Source organism: Macaca thibetana, chromosome 3, assembly GCF_024542745.1.
Source record: "Macaca thibetana thibetana isolate TM-01 chromosome 3, ASM2454274v1, whole genome shotgun sequence".
Lineage (NCBI taxonomy): Eukaryota > Metazoa > Chordata > Mammalia > Primates > Cercopithecidae > Macaca > Macaca thibetana.
In genome coordinates, this window is record NC_065580.1 from 136,819,910 (window position 1) to 136,843,266 (window position 23,357).

At 48.3% G+C, this 23,357-nt stretch overlaps 2 protein-coding genes across 4 annotated transcripts in view; one reads left to right on the plus strand and one right to left on the minus strand.

The window, feature by feature from the left end:
• Positions 1-23,357, plus strand: part of ABHD11 (abhydrolase domain containing 11) — a 997,569-nt gene that overhangs the window by 550,494 nt on the left and 423,718 nt on the right. The window lies entirely within an intron of this gene.
• LOC126950333 (eukaryotic translation initiation factor 4H) overlaps positions 1-23,357 on the minus strand; it is a 170,520-nt gene that overhangs the window by 25,842 nt on the left and 121,321 nt on the right. The gene's annotated exons all lie outside the window — the stretch shown is intronic.

The following is a 23,357-nucleotide window of genomic DNA, read 5'->3' on the forward strand; positions in this document are numbered from 1 at the left end:
CATGCACGCGCGCGCGCGCGCGCACGCACGGACGCTTGCCGCGCCGCGCCAGGCCCTGGGCCCACGGGCAGCTGCTTGCGCCGTGCGCTCTGCGGCCCACGTGGTGCGGCGGCGCCCCAGCTGGACGCCTGCCCCGCCGCCGCTGCCCATTATGTGCTGGCCCTGAGGCTGCACCCGCGGCTGCCTCCTATCCCCGCCGCGCCCCGCCCGTGCGCGCTGGCCTTCCGGGAGAGCCGGCGAGGAACTCCCTCTCCGGTTCGCCTGGAACCCTGCCTCTCGGCCTCCAGACCTGGCAGGGACCGCGGAGGCCTGTCACGCTTGGACCCGCAAGTGGTCCCCGGATGACACCCAAGTAAAGGCCGCCTCCTTCTCCAGGCAGGAGCTGGCCACACGATGAGGATGCCTCGGAAGGGGGTGCGAGGCGGTGGGATGCAGACTCGAATCCTGCCTTTCAGGGCTTACTAGCTGACTGGGTATTAGGGGGTTTTGAGAGGAGAGAGTATAGGTGGTCGGTGGCTTAGCAAGAGAGACTGCACATCTCGGTTTTTTGCGGAAGTCGTTGCCTTGGAAAAAGAATCGGATACTGATGTGGATTCCATCATCTGGCAATAACAAAACATGGTTGTGCAGTGGGAATTAATTACACGGGTAAATTTCCAGGTTTGTGAGTGAGATGGTGGTAATTGTGGGTGCCACAATGTTGACAAACCTTAATTATTTAGGCACACTTTAAAAGAACCTCATAGAATTGTCTTGTAATGTGTACCTAGGTATCTTACGCTTAACCATTACTTTTTATTATTTATTTATTTGTTCGTTGTTGAGACAGGGTCTAGCTCTGTCGCCCAGGTTGGACTGCTGTGGAACAATGGCAGCTCACCGCAGCCTTGACCTCTTGGGCTCATGCCATCCTCCCGCCTTGGCCTCTGGAGTAGCTAGAACTATAGGCGGGCAGTACCCCGCCTAATTTCCTTTTTTTTTGAGACGAAGTCTCAGGTTGGAGTGCAGTGATGCAATCTCGGCTCACTGCAACCTCCACCTCCTGCGTTCGAGCGATTCTCCCGCCTCTGCCTCCCGAGTAACTGGGATTGCACACGTGCACCACCACACCTGGCTGATATTTTTGTTTTGTTTTGTTTTTTTTGAGACGGAGTCTTGCTCTGTCGCCCAGGCTGGAGTGCAGTGGCCGGATCTCGGCTCACTTCAAGCTCTGCCTCCCGGGTTCACGCCATTCTCCTGCCTCAGCCTCCCGAGTAGCTGGGACTACAGGCGCCCGCCACCTCGCCCGGCTAGGTTTTTTTTTGTATTTTTTAGTAGAGACGGGGTTTCACCGTGTTAGCCAGGATGGTCTCTATCCCCTGACCTCGTGATCCGCCCGTCTCGGCCTCCCAAAGTGCTGGGATTACCGGCTTGAGCCACCGCGCCTGGCCTAATTTTTGTATTTTTAGTAGAGTCAGGGTTTCATCATGTTGCCCAGGCTGATCTTGAACTCTTGACCTCAAGTGATCCGCCCGCCTTGACCTCCCAAAGTGCTGGGATTGCAGGCATGAGCCACTGTTCCCGGCTCTAATTTGCTTTGTAAAACATTTATTTGTAGAGACAGAGTCTCACTATGTTGCCCAGGTTTGTCTCGATCTGCTGGCTTTGAAGTAGTCCTCCTGCCTCTGCCTCCTAAAGCGCTGGGATTACAAGCATGAGCCACTGTGCCCTGCCAACTTTTATATTTGAGTATCTTCTCCTTCATAGCAATATTAAGATTGACAGAGCACTATCAATTCATGAATTAATGGTGTTGAACTCACTTATTCATTTTTCTGTGCCTTTTGCTTCCCAAGTAATAAAACACTTTGCTGCCTGATAGACCTAGATTGAACCTAGGCTCAGTGAACCTCTTACTGGCTGAGTGACCTCAAGGATGTTGCTTAACTGCTTTAACATGTCCGTTTTCTCATCTATATAAAGGGATAATGTCAACCACCTCTTCAGTGTTGTAAAGATTTAAATTAGTAAATATTTGTAAAATTCCTGGCACACAATATATATTGGGGACCTGCCAAGGTGTCTGGCACCATTATGCGTGCTTTACCTGTAGATAATTATTTCCAAACCTGTTTAACAGCTGTGGAATCGCCCAGAGAGAGACTTGCCCAAAGTCACGTAGCTTTGACCTAAGCACATGGCTCCAATGATTTCTTCTCCTTGCACAGTTTAAACTTGGACCCCTGCTCCATACTCCTGTCCCCATTACTCTATTACTCTTATTTGACTTACTTTTTCTTTTTGTTGGTAGAGATGGGTCTTGCCATGTTGCCCAGGCTGGTCTTGAACTCCTGACTTCAAGTTATTCTCCCTCCTTGGCCTCCCAAAGTAGTGGGATTACAGGATTACAGATGGGAACCATGCACCCAGCCACTCCATTACTCATTTTTATTTTATTTTATTTTATTTTTTTGAGACAAGGTCTCGTTCTGTCGCCTAGGCTAGACTGCGTGATCTCAGCTCACTGCAGCCTCTGCCTCCAGCATTCAAGCCATTTTCCTGCCTCAGCCACTGCGTAGGTGGGATTACAAGTGTGCGTTACCATGCCTGGCTAATTTTTGTATTTTTGGTAAAGATGGGGTTTCGATGTGTTTCCCAGTCTGGTCTTGAACTTCTGGCCTCAGGTGATTTGCCCACCTTGGCCTCCCAAAGTGCTGGGATTACAGGCGTGAGCCACCGTGCCTGGCCACTCCATTACTCTTTTTTTACTTTTTTTTTTCTTTTGAGATGGAGTCTCACTCCAGCCCAGGCTGGAGTGCAGTGGTGCCATCTTGGCTCATTGCAACCTCCGCCTCCCAGGTTCAAGCAGTTCTTCTGCCTCAGCCTCCCGTGTAGCTGGGACTACAGGCACTGATCACCATGCATGGCTAATTTTGTTTTTTTAGGAGAGACGGGGTTTCACCATGTTGGTCAGGCTAGACTCAAACTCCCGACCTCAGGTGATCCACCCACCTCAGCCTCCCAAAGTGCTGGGATTACAAGTGTGAGCCACTGCACCCGGCTACTCCACTATTCTTAAAATGCATCAAATTGCATTTGACTAAAGGGAAACATTAAGGGCTGGGCACAGTGGCTCACTCCTGTAATCCCAGCACTTTGGGAGGCTTAGGTGGGTGGAAAAATTAGCTGGGTGTGGTGGTGCATGCCTGTAATCCCAGTTACCTGGGAGGCTGAGGCAGGAGAATCACGTGAAACTGCGAGGTAGAGGTTGCTGTGAGTTGAGATTGCACCATTGCATTCCAGCCTGGGCAACAAGAGCGAAACTCCGTCTCAAAAAAAAAAAAAAAAAAAAAAAGGCCGGGCGCGGTGGCTCATGCCTGTAATCCCAGGACTTTGGGAGGCCGAGGCGGGCGGATCACGAGGTCAGGAGATGAGGACCATCCTGGCACACAGTGAAACCCCATCTCTACTAAAAATACAAAAAATTAGCTGGGTGTGGTGGCGGGCGCCTGTAACCCCAGCTACTCAGGAGGCTGAGGCAGGAGAATCACTTGAACCCGGGAGGCGAAGCTTGCAGTGAGCCGAGATTGCGCCACTGTACTCCAGCCTGGGTGATAGAGCGAGACTCTGTCTCGGGGGGGGAAAAAAAAGGGAAACGTTAATATTTATTCCTGAATGGCCTTACGTTTTTTTTTTACTTCCAAAGTGTCCCAGTCCAAAGTCACTTCAGGGTGAGATCTTGAAGGACAGGAGCCATGTTAAGGGGTTTACGTCGCACAGGACCTTACACGTGGGAGAAGGGGTGCAGTTTGTCATTAATAAAGTAAAAATCGGGGCATGGTGGCTCACACTTGTAATTCCAGCATTTTGGGAAGCCAAGGCGGGAATGTTGCTTGACCCCAGGAGGTGGCAACATAGTAAGACCCCACCTCTACAAAAAATAAAAATTAGTCAGGTATGGTTGCACATGGCTGTGGACCCAGCTACTAGGGAGAGACTGAGGTGGGAGAATCACTTGAGCCAGGGTGTTGAGGCTATAGTGAGCCATGATCACACCACTGCACTCCAGCTTGGGCCACAGAATGAGATCCCATTAAAAAACATCATAATAGGCCGGGCGCAGTGGCTCATGCCTGCAATCCCAGCACTTTGGGAGGCGGAGGCGAGCAGATCACGAGGTCAGGAGATGGAGACCATCCTGGCTAACACAATGAAACACCGTCTCTACTAAAAATAAAAAAAAAAGTAGCCAGGCGTAGTGGCGTTCGCCTGTTGTCCCAGCTGCTGGGGAGGCTGAGGCAGGAGAATGGCATGAACCCTGGAGGCGGAGCTTGCAGTGAGCTGAGATTGCACCACTGCACTCCAGCCTGAGTGACAGAGCAAGACTCCATCTCAAAAAAAATACAACATCATAATAAAGTTCTGTTTTTTTTTTTTTTGAAAAAAGGAGGGCTGTGCGTGGTGGCTCATGCCTGTAATCCCAGCACTTTGGGAGGCTGAGGCTGGTGGAACACTTGAGGCCAGGAGTTTAAGACCAGCCTGGGCGACATGGCAAAACCCCATCTCTGATAAAAATACAAAAATTAGCTAGGCTCGGTGGTGTACAACTGTAGTCCCAGCTACTCAGAAGGCTGAGGCAGGAGAATTGCTTGATTCTGGGAGATGGAGGTGGCAGTGAGCCGAGATCGCATCACTGCACTCCAGCCTGGGTGACAGAGCAAGAATCCATCTAAAAAACTAAAAAGTAGACTTTCTAGGGAGGCTGGGGCTTTCTCAGCGCTGGGATCAATCACAGGTCATCCCCTCCTTCCTGGCTTAATCCTCCTTTCTCCCCAGCCAGCAGCTGGGGCCAGTCTTTTGGGCCACACTCCTAGACCCTCTATAGGGACTTCCCCCTTCTTTTGGTCTCCAGCATATAGCCCACCTCCACCTGGGATGCAGAGGATTGAGGCCAATCCCAGAAAGTTCTGTATACATTGTGACTGCTTCCATGGCACAGTTAAATGTCAGCCTCTCCTGAGATTATCCTCATGAGCTTTGGTCCTATTAATAATTTGTTCCCTGGCCAGGCGCCATGGCTCATGCCTGTAATCCCAACACTTTGGGAGGCCGAGGCAGGCAGATCACATGAGGTCAGGAGTTCAAGACCAGCCTGGCCAACATGGTGAAACCTCATCTCCACTAAAAATACAAAAACTAGCTGGGTGTGGTGGCAGGCGCCTGTAATCCCAGCTACTTGGGAGGCTGAGGCAGGAGAATCACTTGAACCCAGGAGGTGGAGGTTGCAGTGAGTCAAGATCACGCCATTGCACTCCAGCCTGGGCAACAGAGCGAGACTGTCTCAAAAATAAATAAATAAATAATAATAATTTGTTCCCTAAGCCCCTCCCCAGAGTGGATATTCCAGGCTTCGCCAGTTCCCTTGAGCCCTGGGGTGGCTCTCAAAGTCCCAACTCAGATAACACTTTCTCCGAGAAGCCTTTGTTGCAGTGGTGAAGCCTGTGGGCTTGCATTTCAAACTACCTGTCTTCAAATCCCAGCCAAGCCACTTACTGCTACTGTGTGACCTCCAGCAAGTTGCTTAATCTCTGTTCTTTGTCTATAAAATGGGAATAATAATTGTGATACCAATTTTCACTATTCATGCTGTTTTAATGTGCTGAAATGTTGGTGTTTTATTGGTATGATATGGCTGTTATCTAAAAAAATCTGAAATTAGCCCGGCATGGTGGTGGCTCATGCCTGTAATCCCAGCACTTTGGGAGGTGGAGGCAGGCAAATCACGAGGTCAGGAGTTCGAGACCAGCCTGGCCAACATGGTGAAATCTCGTCTCTACTAAAAATAAAAAAATTAGCCGGGCGTCGTGACACATGCCTGTAATCCCAGCTACTCGGGAGGCTGAGGCAAGAGAATCACTTGAACCTGGGAGGCAGAGGTTACAGTGAGCCAAGATCACACCACTGCACTCCAGCCTGGGCAACAGAACAAGATTCCATCCAGATATATATATCTATTCTCAGATATATATATGTATATGTTCAGATATATATATTCAGATATATATATGTGTGTATATATATCTCTGTCTCTGAAATTGGGCATGGTGGCTCACTGCTGTAATCCCAATACTTTGGGAGGCCAAGGTGGGAGGATCACTTGAATCCAAGAGTTTGAGACTAGCATGGGCAACATAATGAGACCTTATCTCTACAGAAAAAAAATTAGCCAGGCATGGTGGCACATACCTATAGTCCCAGCTACTCGGAGGCTGAGGTGGAAGGATAGCTGGAACTCTGGAGGTGGAGGTTGCAGTGAGATGAGATGGCACCACTGCACTCCAGCCTGGGTGACAGAGTGAGATCCTGTCTCAAATAAATACATAAAAATAAAAATAAAGAGGTTTATTCTGAGCCAAATATGAGTGACCAAGGCCCATGACACAATCCCAGGAGGTTCTGAGAACATGTACCCAAAGTGGGTTGGTTACAGCTTGATTTTACACATTTTATACGTTTTACAGGGACATAAGTTATAGGGAAACATCAATCAATACATGTAATGTGTACATTAGTTCTGTCTGGAAAGGTGGGACAACTTGAAGGAAGGATTTTGAGGGAAGCTTCCAGGTCATACATGGATTCATAGATTTTCTTTTTTCTTTTTTGAGACAGGGTCTCACTGTGTTGCCCAGTCTGGAGTGCAGTGGTGCGATCTCAGCTCACTGCAACCTCCACCTCCCAGGTTCAAGCAATTCTCCCGCCTCAGCCTCTTGAGTCACTGGGATTACAGCTGCACACCACCACACCCAGCTAATGTTTTCATTTTGTGGAGGCAGGATCCTGCTATTTTGCCTGGGCTGGTCTCGAACTCCTGGCCTTAAGCAATTCTCCTGCCTCAGCTTCCCAAAGCTCTGAAATTACAGGTGTGAGCCACCACACCTGGCTTCATGTGCTTAATTTTTTTAAGATCACCCCTTCTAAAAAAAATACATCTCATTTTTACTTATTCATAATTAATTAAAATTGTTGCTAAATTTTTTTTTTGTTTTTTTAGGAAGGGTCTTGCTTTGTCAGGCTGAGTGCAGTGGCGTGATCATGGCTCACTGCAGCCTTGATTTACCAGGCTCAAGCAATCCTCCCACCTCAGCCTCCCAAGTAGCTGGGACTACAGGCGCGCAACATGCCAGGCTAATTTTCTGATTTTTCGTAGAGGTGAAGTTTCACCCTGTTGCCTAGGCTGGTCTCAAACTCCTGACCTGGAGTGATCTTCCTGCCTCAGCCTCACAACATGCTGGGATTACAGTCATGAGCCACTGTGCCCAGCCTGTCTATATTTAGAACCATCATGATGAAAATACAGAACAACCCCGCCTCTACTGAAAATACAAAAATTAGCCAGGTGTGGTGGCACACACCTACAGTCCCAGCTTCTTGATAGGCTGAAGTACAAGAATCGCTTGAACCTGGGAGGTGAAGGTTGCGTGAGCTGGGATTGTGCCGCTGCACTCCAGCCCGTGTGACAGAGTGAGACCGTGTCTTGGAAAAAAAAAAAAAAAAAAAGCAGAACAAAGACAAAAAGAAAAATGTTTAGTGCTACCAGAGTGAAAACAAATGCTGTTTACCTGCCCATAAGACTGATGATGACAGAAACAGTAACAACAGAAGACAATAGAATAACATACAAATTCCATGGGGAAATAATGCTGGACCACAGACTCTATACCCAACTTAATCATCCTTCAATAACGAAAATAAATGTATTCATAGAAACCTGAGATTATTTATCTGTCACAAATCCTTTCTAGAAGAATTGTAGGTCGGGCTCAGTGGCTCACATCTGTAATCTCAGCACTTTGGGAGGCTGAGGTGGAAGGATCACTTGAGGCCAGGAGTTGGAGGCTGCAGTGAGTCCAGTTCTTTCTTTCTCCTGATAGAATCCTATTAAACCTGTATCACTTTTTTTTTTTTTTTTTTTGAGATGGAATCTTGCTCTGTCACCCAGGCCGGAGTGCAGTGGCGTGATCTCGGCTCACCACAACCTCTACCTCCTGGGTTCAAGTGATTCTCCTGCCTCAGTCTCCTGAGTAGCTGGGATTAGAGGCACATGCCACCACGCCCGGCTAATTTTTGTATTTTTGGTAGAGAGGGGGTTTCCCTATGTTGGTCAGGCTGGCCTCAAACTCCTGCCCTGGGGTGATCTGCCCACTTTGGCCTCCCAAAGTGCTTGGATTACAGGTGTGAGCCACCATGCCTGGCCTGAAATACAATTTTTAAAAATTATTTTACTTTTAAAAAATAATTTTGATATGGTTTGGCTGTGTCCCCACCCAAATCTCAAATCTCATCTTGAATTGTACCTCCCATGATCCCCACGTATCATGGGAGGGACCCGATGGGAGGTAATTGAATCATGGGGGCAGGTTTTTCCCATGCTGTTCAGTGAATAAGTCTCACAAGATCTGATGGTTTTATAAAGGGCAGTTACCCTGCACACACTCTCCTGTCTGCTGCCATGTAAGACATGCCTTTGCTCCTCCTTTGCCTTCCACCATGATTATGAGGCCTCCCAGCCATGCAGAACTGTGAGTCCCATTAAATGTCTTTTTCTTGATAAATTGCCCAGTCTCAGGTATTTCTTCATAGCAGTATGGAAGTGGACTAATACAAATTTCAACTTTTATTTTAGATTCAGGAGATGCATGTGCAGTTTGTTACATGAGTATAATGCATGATGCTGAGGCATGTACAAATGATGTGGTTACATGGTTACCCAGGTAGTGAGCATACCTGCCTACAATTATTTTTTTTTTAGAAGTAGTCTGACTCTGTTGCCTAGGCTGGAGCATAGTGGCGCAATCTTGGCTCACTGCAACCTCCCCCTCCCGAGTTCAAGTGATCGTCCTGCCTCAGCCTCTCAAGTAGCTGGGATTACAGGCTCCTGCCACCACGTCCAGTTAATTTTTGTGTCTTTAGTAGATACGGGGTTTCAGCATGTTGGCCAAACTGGTTTCGAACTTCTGACCTCAGGTGATCTGCCCGCCTCAGCCTCCCAAAGACCTGGGATTACAGGTGAGAGCCATCACACCTGGCCCTGCCTACAATTCTTAGGCAGGAATAAACCCATTAACCAGCATCTCAATCAGGACACAGAACATTACCTGGACCCCTGGAAACCTCCCTTATGTTCCTTCCCACCTACTGTACTGAGCATACTAGCCTACAGTTCTTTTTTTTTTTTTTTTTTTTTTTGAGACGGAGTCTCGCTCTGTCGCCCAGGCTGGAGTGCAGTGGCGAGATCTCGGCTCACTGCAAGCTCCGCCTCCCGGGTTCACGCCATTCTCCTGCCTCAGCCTCCCGAGTAGCTGGGACTACAGGCGCCCACAACCGCGCCCGGCTAATTTTTTGTATTTTTAGTAGAGACGGGGTTTCACCGTGGTCTCGATCTCCTGACCTTGTGATCCGCCCGCCTCGGCCTCCCAAAGTGCTGGGATTACAGGCGTGAGCCACCGCGCCCGGCTAGCCTACAGTTCTTTTGTTTTGTTTTGTTTTTTGTTTTTTGAGATGGAGTCTTGCTCTCTTGCCCAGGCTGGAGTGCGGTGGCGCAATTTCGACTCACTGCAACCTCCGCCTCCTGGGTTCAAGGGATTCTCCTGCTTCAGCCTCCCTGTTGTGGTAAACTGAGGAACGGAGGGACCAATACGGAGTACAGGAGGATTGTTGTTTATTTTAGGTATGCACCAGCTCTGTGGACTCACATCCAAAAAATTGAGCGTTAAACAAAGAGCGGGGTTTTTATAAGTGGCCTTACAGAAGCAAAACAAAAGCAGTTAATCATACATTGAGGCCGGGCGCGGTGGCTCAAGCCTGTAATCCCAGCACTTTGGGAGGCCGAGACGGGCGGATCACGAGGTCAGGAGATCGAGACCATCCTGGCTAACCCGGTGAAACCCCGTCTCTACTAAAAAATACAAAAAAAAAAAATAGCCGGGCGAGGTGGCGGGCGCCTGTAGTCCCAGCTACTCGGGAGGCTGAGGCAGGAGAATTGCGTAAACCCGGGAGGTGGAGCTTGCAGTGAGCTGAGATCCGGCCACTGCACTCCAGCCTGGGTGACAGAGCAAGACTCCGTCTCAAAAAAAAAAAAAAAAAAAAAAAAAAAATCATACATTGACAGGTCACGTAATCTGTAGCATCACGTAACTTGTGACCTTGCATAACTAGTGACCTTGTAGCTGCGTTGAAAGAAAAACAAGAACTCGCTAAATACAGACATTTGTAAAACATAATCATGCTTAAGAAGCCTGGGAAAGGAGTAACAGTAAAATAATCTGTCTTCCTCTTTTCTTCCTTCAACCTTGGTCTGGAAGGGGGTGCTGTCTGGAGCCTGTTCCTTTGGCCTTGGCTATTCCGACAGCCTTATAACTGTCCTTGAAGTGAGCTTGCTAGGCAGAGGAAAACGTGGTTTTTTTGTTTTTTTTTTTTTTTTTTTTTTTTTTTTTTCCCTTTTAACCCTTGCCTTGCCACTTAGTTTTTACTTTTCTTGGAGTGAATAAATGCAGTACTTACTATTTTTAAATTTCTGCCTCATCCCAAGTAGCTGGGATTACAGGTGTGCACCACCACGCCTGGCTAATTTTTGTATTTTTAGTAGAGACGGGGTTTCATCATGTTGGTCAAGCTGGTCTCAAATGCCTGACCTCATGATCCGCCCACCTCAGCCTCCCAAAGTGCTGGGATGAAAGGCGTGAGCCACTGCATCCGGCCTACAGTTCTTTTAGGAAGAATGTGTGAGAGATAAGTGAGCAATAGTTTTTCAACTCCTTCTCCGCTCCCTCATGTTTTTTTATGCTTTTATTTGTTATTTATTCTTTTTTTTTTTTTTTTTGAGATGGAGTCTCGCTCTGTCGCCCAGGCTGGAGTGCAGTGGCTGGATCTCAGCTCACTGCAAGCTCGGCCTCCCGGGTTCACGCCATTCTCCTGCCTCAGCCTCCCGAGTAGCTGGGACTACAGGCACCTGCCACCTCGCCTGGCTAGTTTTTTGTACTTTTTAGTAGAGACAAGGTTTCACCGTGTTAGCCAGGATGGTCTCGATCTCCTGACCTCGTGATCCGCCCGTCTCGGCCTCCCAAAGTGCTGGGATTACAGGCTTGAGCCACCGTGCCCGGCCTTATTTGTTATTTATTATTTATGTTTTTATTTTTTGAGATTGAGTCTCATTCTGTCACCCAGGCTAGAGTGCCGTGACATGATCTTGACTCACTGCAACCTCTGTCTCCGGGGCTCAAGCGATCCTCCCACCTCAGCCTCCTAAGTAGCTGGGACCACAGGCACACACCACTATGCCCGGTTAATTTTCTGTATTTTTGGTAGAGACAGGGTTTCACCATGTTGCCCAGACTGGTCTCAAACTCCTGAGTTCAAGCGACCTACCAGCCTCGATCTCCCAAGGTGCTGGGATTGCAGACGTGAGCCAGTGTGCCAGTCCTTCATCACCATTTTTATTATTTTTATTTCATTTATTTATTTATTTATTTATTTTGAGATGGAGTTTTGCTCGTGTTGCCCAGGCCACAGTGCAATGGTGCAATCTTGGCTCACTGCAACCTCTGCCTCCCAGGTTCAAGCGATTCTCCTGCCTCAGCCTCCCAGGTAGCCGGGATTACAGGCATGTACCACCACACCCCACTTATTTTCTGTGTTTAGTAGAGACAGCGTTTCCCATGTTGGTCAGGCTGGCCTCAAACTCCTGACCGCAGGTGGTCCACCCACCTTGGCCTCCCAAAGTGGTGGGATTACAGGCATGAGCCACTGTGCCTGGCCCATTTTTATTTTTAAAAGTTCTATTTAGTTTTTCTACAAAACTACCTTCCCCTGCTACCCACAATGTTGTGTTCTTTTAGCATTCTGATTCCTACTATTTTTATTTTAATTGGTTGTTAAGTTACTTCCTTGGGTTACAACATCCAGAAAAATGTACACATCACACAAACTCCCTAAGTTTTAAAAAACAGAATAAATCCATGTAACCAGCATCTCCACCAGAACACAGAACATTATCGGGACTCCTAGAAGGCTCTCTTATGCTCCCTCCCGCCAAGGTAAACACTGTTATAAATTATTATTATTTTTTTTTTTTTGAGAAAGAGGGTCTTGCTCTGTTGCCCAGGCTTGAGTGCAGTGGCACAATCATAGCTCACTGTTGCCTTAAACTCCTTGGCTCAAGTGATCTCCTGCCTCCTGAGTAGCTGGAACCACAGGTGTACACCACCACACCCAGCTAATTTTTAAATTTTTTGTAGAAACAAAATCTGCGTACATTGCTCAGGCTGGTCTTGAACTCCTGGGCTCAAGCAGTATTCCTGGCTTGGCCTGCCAAAGCGCTTGTGATACAGGAGTTAAAAAGAAATTATTTAGGCAGATAGGGAGGGTAAGAAAGTCCTTGGTAAGGTTTCCCTTTTAATAAAAAGCAGTGCCAAAATCATTTCTTGTCCTTTTTAATTTTTTTTTTTTTTTTTGAGATAGAGTTTTGTCCAGGTTGGAGTGCAGTGGTGCAATCTCGGCTCACACCAACCTCCACCTCCCAGGTTCAAGCAATTCTCCTGCCTCAGCCTCCCGAGTAGCTGGGATTACAGGCATGAGCCACCACGCCCGGCTAATTTTTGTATTTTTAGTAGAGATGGAGTTTCACCATGTTGGCCAGGCTGGTGTCGAACTCCTGACCTCAGGTGATCCCCCTGCCTTGGCCTCCCAAAGTGCTGGGATTACAGGTGTGAGCCACCGTGCCCGGCCACCAATGCATTCTAATTAGTGCATAATGAGCAGTGAGGACGACCAGAGGTCACTTTTGTCACCATTTTGGTTTTGGTGGGTTTTGGCTGGTTTCTTTACTGCAACCTGTCTTATCAGCAAGGTCTTTGTGACCTGTATCTTGTGATGCCCTCCATTCTCCTCCTGTGACTTAGAATGCCTAACCTCCTGGGAATGCAGCCCAGTAGGTCTCAGCCTCGTTTTACCCAGCCCCTATTCAAGATGGAGCTGCTCTTGTTCGAACACCTCTGACAACTGGGCTCAATATTTCTGTCAGTGGTTGACTAGGGAGTTCCTGGACCACTCCTGTCCAGTCAACAGATATTTGAAACCATGTGATGCAAGGGAGGGAGTGTCAACCTAAAAGGAAGAAATGAGGACAAACTTACACAAGGAGAGTTTATTTGGGCCAAGCTTGAGGGTTACAACTTGGGAGCATAGATTCCAGTTGTCCTGACTATACACTCTGATAAGTAGCAGTTACCAATAGGTTGTTTTTTGTTTTCTTTTCTTTCTTTTTTTTTTTTTTTTTGAGAAAGAGTCTTGCTCTTGTTGCTCAGGCTGGAGTGCAATGGCACAATCGGCTCACTGCAACCTCTGCCTCCCAGGTTCAAGTGATTCTCCTGCCTCAGCCTCCCAAGTAGCTAGGATTGCATGTGCCACCACACCCAGCTAATTTTTGTATTTTTAGTAGAGACAAGGTTTCACCACATTGGCCAGGCTGGTCTTGAACTCCTGACCTCAGGTGATCTGCCTGCCTTGGCCTCCCAAAGTGTTGGAATTACAGGCATGAGCCATGGCGCCAGGCCGTTTTCTTTTTTTGAGATTGAATCTCGATCTGTCACCCCGGCTGGAGTGCAGTGGTGCCATCTTGGCTCACTGCAACCTCTGCCCCCTGAGTTCAAGTGATTCTCATGCCTCAGTCTCCTGAGTAGCTGGGATTACAGGTGCCTGCCACCACAGCCGGCTAATTTTTGTATTTTTAGTAGAGATGGGATTTCACCATGTTGGCCAGCCTGGTTTTGAACTCCTGGCCTCAGGTGATCCACCTGCCTCAGGCTCCCAAAGTGCTGGGATTACAGGCATGAGCCACCTCGCCTGGCCACAGATAGGTTTTTTTGAGTCAAGGTCTTGCTCTGTTGCCCAGGCTGGAGTGCAGTGGCCTCATCATAGCTCACTGCAGCCTCCAACTGCTGGGTTCAAGTGATCCTCCTGCCTCAGCCTCCTGAGTAGCTCAAACTATAAGCATGTGCTACCACACTCAGCTAATTTTTAAATTTGTTTTAGAGATAGGGTCTCGCTATGTTGCCCAGGCTGGTCTCAAACTCCTGGCATCAAGCAATCCCCCTCCTGCCTCAGCTTCCCAAAGTGCTGGGATTACGGGCCTGAACCATGGAATCCAACACAAGAAGGTTTTGATGGAAAAGAAGAGGCAGTTTCCTAAATTAGTTACCAGGAATTTATATGACAATAACATGAGCTATTGATTGGCTACACATTGTTGTTTATATCACTGATTCCAAGAATTTAAAGATAATGGAGCCGGGCAAGGTGACTCATGCCTGTAATCCCAGCACTTTGGGAGGCTGAGACAGATGGATCACCTGAGGTCAGGAGTTTGAGACCAGCCTGGCCAACATAGTGAAGCCCCTTCTCTACCAAAAATACAAAAAATTAGCTGGGCGTGGTGTTGGGTGCCTGTAATCTCAGCTACTAGGAGGGAGGCTGAAGCAGGAGAATCACTTGAACCTGGGAGGCGGCGGTTGCTGTGAGCCAAGATTGGGCCATTGCACTCCAGCCTGGGCAACAAGAGCGAAACTCTGTCACAAACAAACAAACAAACAAAGATAATGGATGAGACAGCAACTTGGGAACAAAATGACTTCAAACAATTGCCCCAGGCCCAGCACGGTGGCTCACTCCTGTAATCCCAGCACTTTGGGAGGCCGAGGTGGGCAGATCAATTGAGCCTAGGAATTTGAGACCAGCCTGAGCAACATGGGGAAACCCACCTCTACAAAACATACAAAAATAAGCCAGGCGTGGTGGCGCATAGTTGTAGTTCGAGCTACTTGGGAGGCTGAGATGGGAGGATACCTTGAGCCCAGGAGGCAGGGATTGCAGTGAGCTGAGACTGTGCCACTGTACTCCAGCCTAGGCGACAGAGTGAGACCCTGTCTCAAAAAAATAATAGCCGGGCATGGTGGCTTACCCATCTAATCCCAGCACTTTGGGAGGCTGAGGCGGGCAGATCACCTGAGGTAGGGAGTTTGAGACCAGCCTGACCAACATGGTGAAACCCCGTCTCTACTAAACATACAAAAAAACTTAGCCAGGCATGGTGGTGCCATGCCTGTAATTCCAGCTACTTGGGAGGCTGAGGCAGAAGAATCGGTGGAACCCTAGAGGCGAAGGTTGCGGTGAGCTGAGATCGCGCCATTGCACTCCAGCCTGGGTGACAGATCAAGACTCTGTCTCAAAAATAAATAAACTAACAAATAAATAAATAGAAAATTTCCCCCCAGGCATGGGTTAGGGAGGGAGGGTGGGGGTGAGGGTTGGTGCGGGTATGGGGCTCATACCTGGATTCCCATTCACATGTGTCTCTCTGGGCCTCCTCACATCACAGGCCTTAGATTGCTCCAAGTTATTCTCCTTTGCTTGGGAGTTTTGAATTCTCGGGCTGAAACAGACAAGCTTGCTTGTCACTTCTCCATGTAGACGGGTACATGTTCTCAAGCTGCTCCTGTAGCTGTAATAGATCTGTTGTCTGATGCTTACAGCAAGTCAATAAGCCCAGATGCCAGGTTGCAAGAGGAGTTTCAGGCCGGGTGCAGTGTCTTACGCCTGTAATCCCAGCACTTTGGGAGGCCGAGGCAGGTGGATCACCTGAGGTCAGGAGTTCAAGACCAGCCTGGGCAACGTGGTAAAACCCTGTCTCTACTAAAAATACAAAAATTAGCAGAGGGTGATGGCAGAGGCCTATAGTCCAAGCTACTCAAGAGGCTGAGGCATGAGAATCACTCGAATCCGGGAGGTGGAGGCTGCAGTGAGCCAAGATCGTGCCTTTACTCTCCAGCCTGGGTGACAGAGCGAGACTGAGTCTCAAAAAAAAAAAAAGAAAGAAAGAAAGAAAGAGAAAGAAGTGTTTCATCATAAAATCGCCAAACAAGGAGATGGGAAGAAACTTCAAATCTGCCTCCCCAGGAGTTTGGGACTGGGGCCATTCCAGGTCTTAGAGTGGGCTGAAGTGTAGAGGTCATTGATTGGTTGAAGAGTGCAGAGTGAAGTCATTGGGACAGGGAGAGGAGCAGCTGTGTTTTGCTGTTGTTGTTATTGTTGTTTTGAGATGGAGTCTTGGTCTGTTGCCCAGGCTGGAGTGCAGTGGCGCGATCTCGGCTCACTGCAACCTCCACCTCCCTGATTCAAGCGATTCTCCTGCCTCAACCTCCCAAGTAGCTGGGACTACAGGCTAATTTGTGTATTTTTAGTAGAGACGGGGTTTCACCATGTTGCTCAGGCTGGGCTCGATCTCTTGACTTCATGATCTGCCTGCCTTAGCCTCTCAAAGTGCTGGGATTACAGGCATGAGCCACCACGCCCGGCTTCTGTTGGTTTTTTTGAGACAGGGTCTCAGTCAGTTACCCAGGCTGAAGTGCAGGGCTTGATCTTAGCAACCTCCTGGGCTCAGGTAATCTTCCTACCTCAGCCTTCCAAATAGCTGGAACTACAGGCATGTGTCACCCCGCTAATTTTTTTTTTTTTAGACTGAATCTCACTCTGTCACCCAGGCTGGAGTACGGTGGTGTGATCATGGCTCACAGCAACCTCTGCCTCCTGGGTTCGAGCGATCCTCCCACGTCAGCCTCCCACATAGCTGAGGCTACAGGTTTGCATCACCACACCCAGCTAATATTTTTGTTTGTTTGTTTGGTAGAGACAGGGTCTTGCCTGTGTTGCAGAGACTGGTCTCGAACTTCTGGGCTCACGGAATTTTCCCACCTCTGCCTCCCAAGTGCTGTGATTACAGGCCTGAGTCACTGTCCCCAGCCCAGGAAGAAGCTGTGTTCTGTGCTGATACCGTTTCTCTGCGGCAATCTTCAAACTGGTTGTTGTGAGCTATTTCACAGGAATTTGGGGCCTGAAAAACATCCTAAGCGATCTTTACAGTAAGCCTTATGATCCTAGCATCAGAGATCCTGTCTGTAGGAACAATGGGATGCAATGGTCAGGAACTAGTGCTACGTGACATTTAGCAACAAGGAAGTAGGCCAAAGTGCAACCTGAAGGATGCTAATTATAACAATATTTCTGTCCAGAACCAGGCCTGCAGTTCTTGTCAACCCTGTGGGGACAGTTTCAGTCCTTTCAGTGAGGGTGTGGCTCCTGAAGGATGAAGTGATCTCAGTTCTAACTCTGTACCTTAGGTGGGCCTGGGCTTGTCTCCCGTACCCCATATGGCATTTAAAACAAGTCCTGGCCAGGTACAGTGGCTCCCACCTGTCATCCAAACACTTTCACAGGCTGAGGCAGGTGGATCACCTGAGATCAGGAGTTCAAGACCAGCCTGGCCAATGTGATGAAACCCCGTCTCTACTAAAAATACAAAAATTAGCTGGGTGTGGCAGCATGTCCCTCTAATCCCAGTTACTCAGGAGGCCAAGGCACGAGAATCACTTGAACCCGGGAGGCGGAGGTTGCAGTGAGCTGAGATCACGCCATTGCACTCCAGCCTGGGGGACTGAGCAAGACTCCGTCTCAAAAAATAAATAAATTAATAAATAAAAATAAAACATGGCCGGGCTTAGTGGCTCACACCTGTAATCCCAGCACTTTGGGAGATCACGAGGTCAGGAGATGGAGACCATCCTGGCTAACACAGTGAAACCCTGTCTCTACTAAAAATACAAAAAAAAAATTAGCCGGTTGTGGTGGCAGGCGCCTGTATTCCCAGCTACTCGGGAGGCTGAGGCAGGAGAATGGGGTGAACCCGGGAGGCGGAGCTTGCAGTGAGCCGAGATTGCGCCACCAGCACTCCAGCCTGGGTGACAGAGTGAGACTCCATCTCAAAATAAATAAATAAATAAATAAATAAATAAATAAATAAAACACAAGCCCTGGCCAGGCGCAGTGGCTCACACCTGTAATCCAAACACTTTGGGAGGCAGAGGCAGGAGGATTGCTTGAGACTATGAGTTTAAAACCAGCCCCAGGCAACACGGTAAGACCCCCATCTCCGCAAAAACTTAAAAAAATTATCCAGTTGTGCTAGTGCACACCTGTTGTCCCAGCTACTCAGGAGGCTGAGGCAAGAGGATCGCTTGAGCCCAGGAGCTTGAGGCTGCAGTGAGCTATGGTCGTGCCACTGCATTCCAGTCTGGGTGATGGAGCAAGACCCTGTCTTACAAGAATAATAAAGAAATACACAAAACATAAGTCCTGATTGCTCACCCCATCCTCACTCCAGGGCAGAAGCAATGAGAGCTCACCAGTTGTTCTTTGCATGGATCAGTTTTTTCTCATTTCTGCCTTTGGAGATTTCCTTTTCTTTTTTGGAAATGCAACTGCGAATTTGAAGTAAATTTTTCTTACATTTTCATTGACAATTTTAAGGATTTTGTGATGGAAAAAATGTTCAGATTATTTATTTGTTTGTTTGTTTATTTTCTGAGACAGAGTCTTGCTCTGTTGCCCAGGCTGGAATGCAGTGGCACAATCTCAGCTCACTGCAACCTCCACCTCCCAGGTTCAAGCTATTCTCCTGCCTCAGCCGCCTAAGCAGCTGAGATTACAGGTGTGTGCCACCACACCCATCTAATTTTTGTAGTTTTAGTAGAAACGGGGTTTCACCATGTTGACCAGGCTGGTCTCGAACTCCTGACTTCAGGTGATCCGCCCTCCTTGACCTCCCAAAGTGTTGGAATTACAGGCATGAGCCACCGTGCCTGGCCCAGATTATTTTGCAGGCAAAATCAGAAATACACAAGGAGGTATTCGCTGAGCTATCAAGCACTGAGAAATGTAGCCAGTGTGACTGAGGAACTGACTTTTCAATTATATTTCATTTGAATTACTTTTCATTTAAGGTTAAGTAGCCACATGTGGCTAGAGGCTTTCATATTGGACAGGGCAGCTTTAGAAAAGAAGGAGGGATTCATCACTGTCCTAATAGCTGGGAAGGCTCAGGTCATAACCTAATACCGGGGCCTGGAACCTGCATTCTAGCCCTGCCCTTGTCCAGGTCTCCCAGGTCCTTGATGGAGGTCAAGATAGAAGGAAGTGGTTGGCCTGGATTCCATACCTTGAATTTGGACCTAGGAAGTGGCTGATGAATGGGTTATCCAGCCTGTAGGTCAGCCAGGCTGGAGAGGAGGCCTCAGGGTTTTGGAATAGGCCCTGCCCATTTCCGGTTTGGGGATGGGGCACAAAGTTGAGTAGGATCAGGAGAACCTTTTTTTTTTTTGAGACAGAGTTTCACTCTTGTCACCCAGGCTGGAGTGCAGTAGCGCGATCTCAGTTCACCACAACCTCTGCCTCCCGGATTCAAGCGATTATTCCGCCTTAGCCTCCCGAGTAGCTGGGATTACAGGCATGTGCCACCATGCCCGGATAATTTTGTACTTTTAGTAGCGAGAGAGTTTCTCCATGTTGGCCAGGCTGGTCTTAAACTCCTGACCTCAGGTGATCTGCCCGCCTTGGCCTCTCAAAGTGCTGGGATTACAGGCGTGAGTCACCACGCTCGGCCTATTGTTTTTACTTATTTATTTTTTTGAGACGGAGTCTGGCTCTGTTGCCCAGGCTGGAGTGCAGTGGTGTGATCTTGCCTCACTGCAACCTCTGCCTCCCCAGTTCAAGCAATTCTTCTGCCTCAGTCTCTCCAAGTACCTGGGATTACAGGCGTGTGCCACCACATCCGGCTAATTTCTGTATTTTTAGTAGAGACGGGGTTTCACCATGTTGGCCAGGCTGGTCTCGAACTCCTGGCCTAAGGTGACCCACCTGCCTCAGCCTCCCAAAGTACTGGGATTACAGGCATGAGCCACAGCACCCGGTCGGATCAGGACAACTTTGAGTGACAGAACCCCAAAGGGCTGTTTTTGTCCTTTTATTGTTTGTTTGGTGTTTTTGGTCTCACTGTGTCGCCCAGTCTGGAGTGCAGTGATGCAATCATAGCTCACTGCAGCTTCCAACTCTTGGGCTCAAGCCATTCTCCCACTGCAGCCTCCCAAAGTGCTGGGATTCCAGGTATGAGCCACCATGCCCAGCCTTATAGTTTAATTTTACTTGTTCCTTCTTTTTTAACCTCCTCTATAATGTCAAGATATAATTTTTTTATATATATATATATATTATATATATATATATATATATATATATATATATATATATATATATATATATATATTTTTAAAGGTGCAGTTTCGCTGTTTGTTGCCTAGGCTGGTGTACAGTGGGGTGATCTTGGCTCATTGCCCCCTCCGCCTCCCGAGTTCAAGCGATTCTCCTGTCTCAGCCTCCCGAGTAGTTGGGATTACAGGCATGTGCCACCACGCCCAGCAAATTTTTGTATTTTTAGTAGAGATGGGGTTTCACCACGTTGGCCAGGCTGGTCTCGAATTCCTGACCTCAGGTGATCCGCCCTCCTTGGCCTCCCAAAGTGCTGGGATTATAGGCGTGAGCCACTGCACCTGGCCTTTATTTTTAAAAGTAAATTTACGTCTGGGTGCGGTGGCTCACACCTGTAATCCCAGCACTTTAGGAGGCTGAGGCGGGCAGATCACGAGGTCAGGAGTTCGAGACCAGCCTGGTCAACTTGGTGAAACCTGTCTCTACTAAAAATACAAAAATTAGCTGGGTGTAGTGGCACACAGCTGTAGTCCCAGCTGTTCAGGAGGCTGAGGCAGGAGAATCGCTTGAACCCAGGAGGCAGAGGTTGCAGTGAGCCGAGATTGCGCTATTGCACTCCAGCCTGGGCAACAGAGCAAGACTCTGTCTCAAAAAAGAAAAAAAAAAAAGTAAGTTTACTTGCACAATATGCAAGATTCAAAAACTATCCATGAGGCCAGGCACAGTGGCTCATGGCCACTAGAGATTGCGCCACCGCACTCTAGCCTGGGCAACAGAGTGAGACTCTGTCTCTTAAAAAAAACAAAACACAAAAACCTTCCAGAGATATATGGTAAAAAGTTTGTCTCCCTCATTCTCTGGGTGACAGGCCATCCAATTCCCCTTCCCAGTGGCAACTATTGTCCCTCAACAAGTTCTCAAGGGCCATATGGATTTCCTTTTGACCTGCCAAACAGATCAGGAGTGCCTGTGGGGCAGGGATGACCTTGTCTGTTCCCCACAGGCTCTCTGTGGACACTAAGGAAGGATGTGAGCTTGGGCAGATCCCAGCCATGTGAGGACAGGGGCTGGTAAGAGGGAATATGAGAGCTGTAAGGAGGGCTCCAGCCTTACACTCGACTTTGTGAACCCCTCCCTGGTTGAAGAAAGGACAGCAGCACTACCGACAGACTATCAACCACCAGCTTCTTGGAGGGTTCAAGGGTGAGAATGGGGATTTGTTCCTGGCCAGTGCCTTCTCCATAAACATCAGTCATCGCTGTTTTTTAATCAAATTTTGTTGACCAGGCTGGTCTTGAACTGCTGACCTCAGGTGATCTGTGTAACTCAGCCTCTCAAGGTGCTGGGATTACAGGCGTGAGCCACCGTGCCCAGCCTTATTTAAATCAAGCCCCTGCCTTCTCCATTAGAGAATGTCATGACTGTGATCAAGTATCAAGTACCTGAGCCCCTTCTCCTTTTTTCTCTAGACCTCGCTGATGACCCCAGCTCTCTGCTGGAGAAAATCTTCTAGCATTAAACACAAACAAAGAAGCTAGGAACAACAACAACATCAAAAAGCACAAGGCTGCAGTGAGCCCTGATCGCACCACTGCACTCCAGCCTGGGCGACAGAGCGAGACTCCATCTCAAAAAAAAAAAAAAAATTCTTTTTTTTCTGAGACAGAGTCTTGCTCTGTCGCCCAGGCTGGAGTGCAGTGCTGTGCACCTGGCTCAGCCCATGGGATGGTGGTGAGCTCCTCCATTTATTTATTTATGTGGAGTCTCACTCCGTCATCAAGGCCGGTGTGCAGCAGTGTGATCATACCTCACTGCAGCATCAAACTCCTGGGCTCGAGTGATCCTCCCACCTCAGCCTCCCAAGTAACTGGGACTACAGGCACACCCCACCATGCCCAGCTAATTTGTTTTTTTTTTTTTTTTTTTTTTTTTTTTTTTTTTTGAGACGGAGTCTCACGCTGTTGCCCAGGCTGGAGTGCAGTGGCGCGATCTCGGCTCACTGCAAGCTCCGCCTCCCGGGTTCCCGCCATTCTCCTGCCTCAGCCTCCTGAGTAGCTGGGACTACAGGCGCCTGCCACCGCGCCCGGCTAATTTTTTGTATTTTTAGTAGAGACGGGGTTTCACTGTGGTCTCGATCTCCTGACCTTGTGATCCGCCCGCCTCGGCCTCCCAAAGTGCTGGGATTACAGGCTTGAGCCACCGCGCCCGGCCTGCCCAGCTAATTTGTAAAAACTTTTTTGTAGAGATGGGGTCTCATAATGTTGCCCAGGCTGGTCTTGAACTCCTGGCCTCAAATGATTCTCCTGCCTCAGCCTCCCAAAGTGCTGGAATTACAGGCATGAGCCACTGTGCTTTGCTGGATAATGACCTTTCTCGAGCAGTTACTATGTGTTCTGCTGTATCAGGACCATCTAGTATGATCGTATATTAGATGTGCACGATAAGCTTTATTCCCCCTCCCCCCGCTTTTTTTTTTTTTTTTTTTTTTTTGAGACGAAGTTTCACTCTTGTTGCTCAGGCTGGAATGCAATGGTATGATCTCAGCTCACTGCAACTTCCGCCTCCTGGGTTCAAGAGATTCTCCTGCCTCAGCCTCCTGAATAGCTGGGATTACAGGCACCTGCCACCACTCCCGACTAATTTTTTAGTACAGACAGTTTTTTTAGTAGAGACAGTATTTTAGTAGAGACAGTATTTTTTGTAGAGACAGTTTTCACCATGTTAGCCAGGCCAGTCTTGAACTCCTCACCTAGGGTGATCCACTGTCCTCAGCCTCCCAGAGTGCTGGCATTACATGTGTGAGCCACTGCACCCAGTCAGCTTTCTCCCTCTTTTATGCTGACCATGAAGTGTCTGCCAAGAGTCATTCATGCATTCCTCATTCATTCACTCAGTATCTTCTATGGGCCATGGAAGTGTGTTAGACATTGGGGAAACAAAAGTCTCAGACTTAACTGAGCATGGTGGTGCGCATCTATAGTCCCAGCCAATCAGGAGGCTGAGGTGGGAGGCTGGCTTGAGTCCGGGGGTGTCAAGACTACAGTGAGCTAAGATTGTGCCACTGTACTCCAGCCTGGGCGACACAGCAAGACCCTGTCTCAAACAAAACAAAATGAGAAAAAAGTCTAAGACACAAAGAATTGAATCAACACTGGGAAAGTGGGTTGTGTGTTATTTTCCAAGCACATAGGAGCCAATCTGTACCCCCACCCCAATTCTGGCCCAAA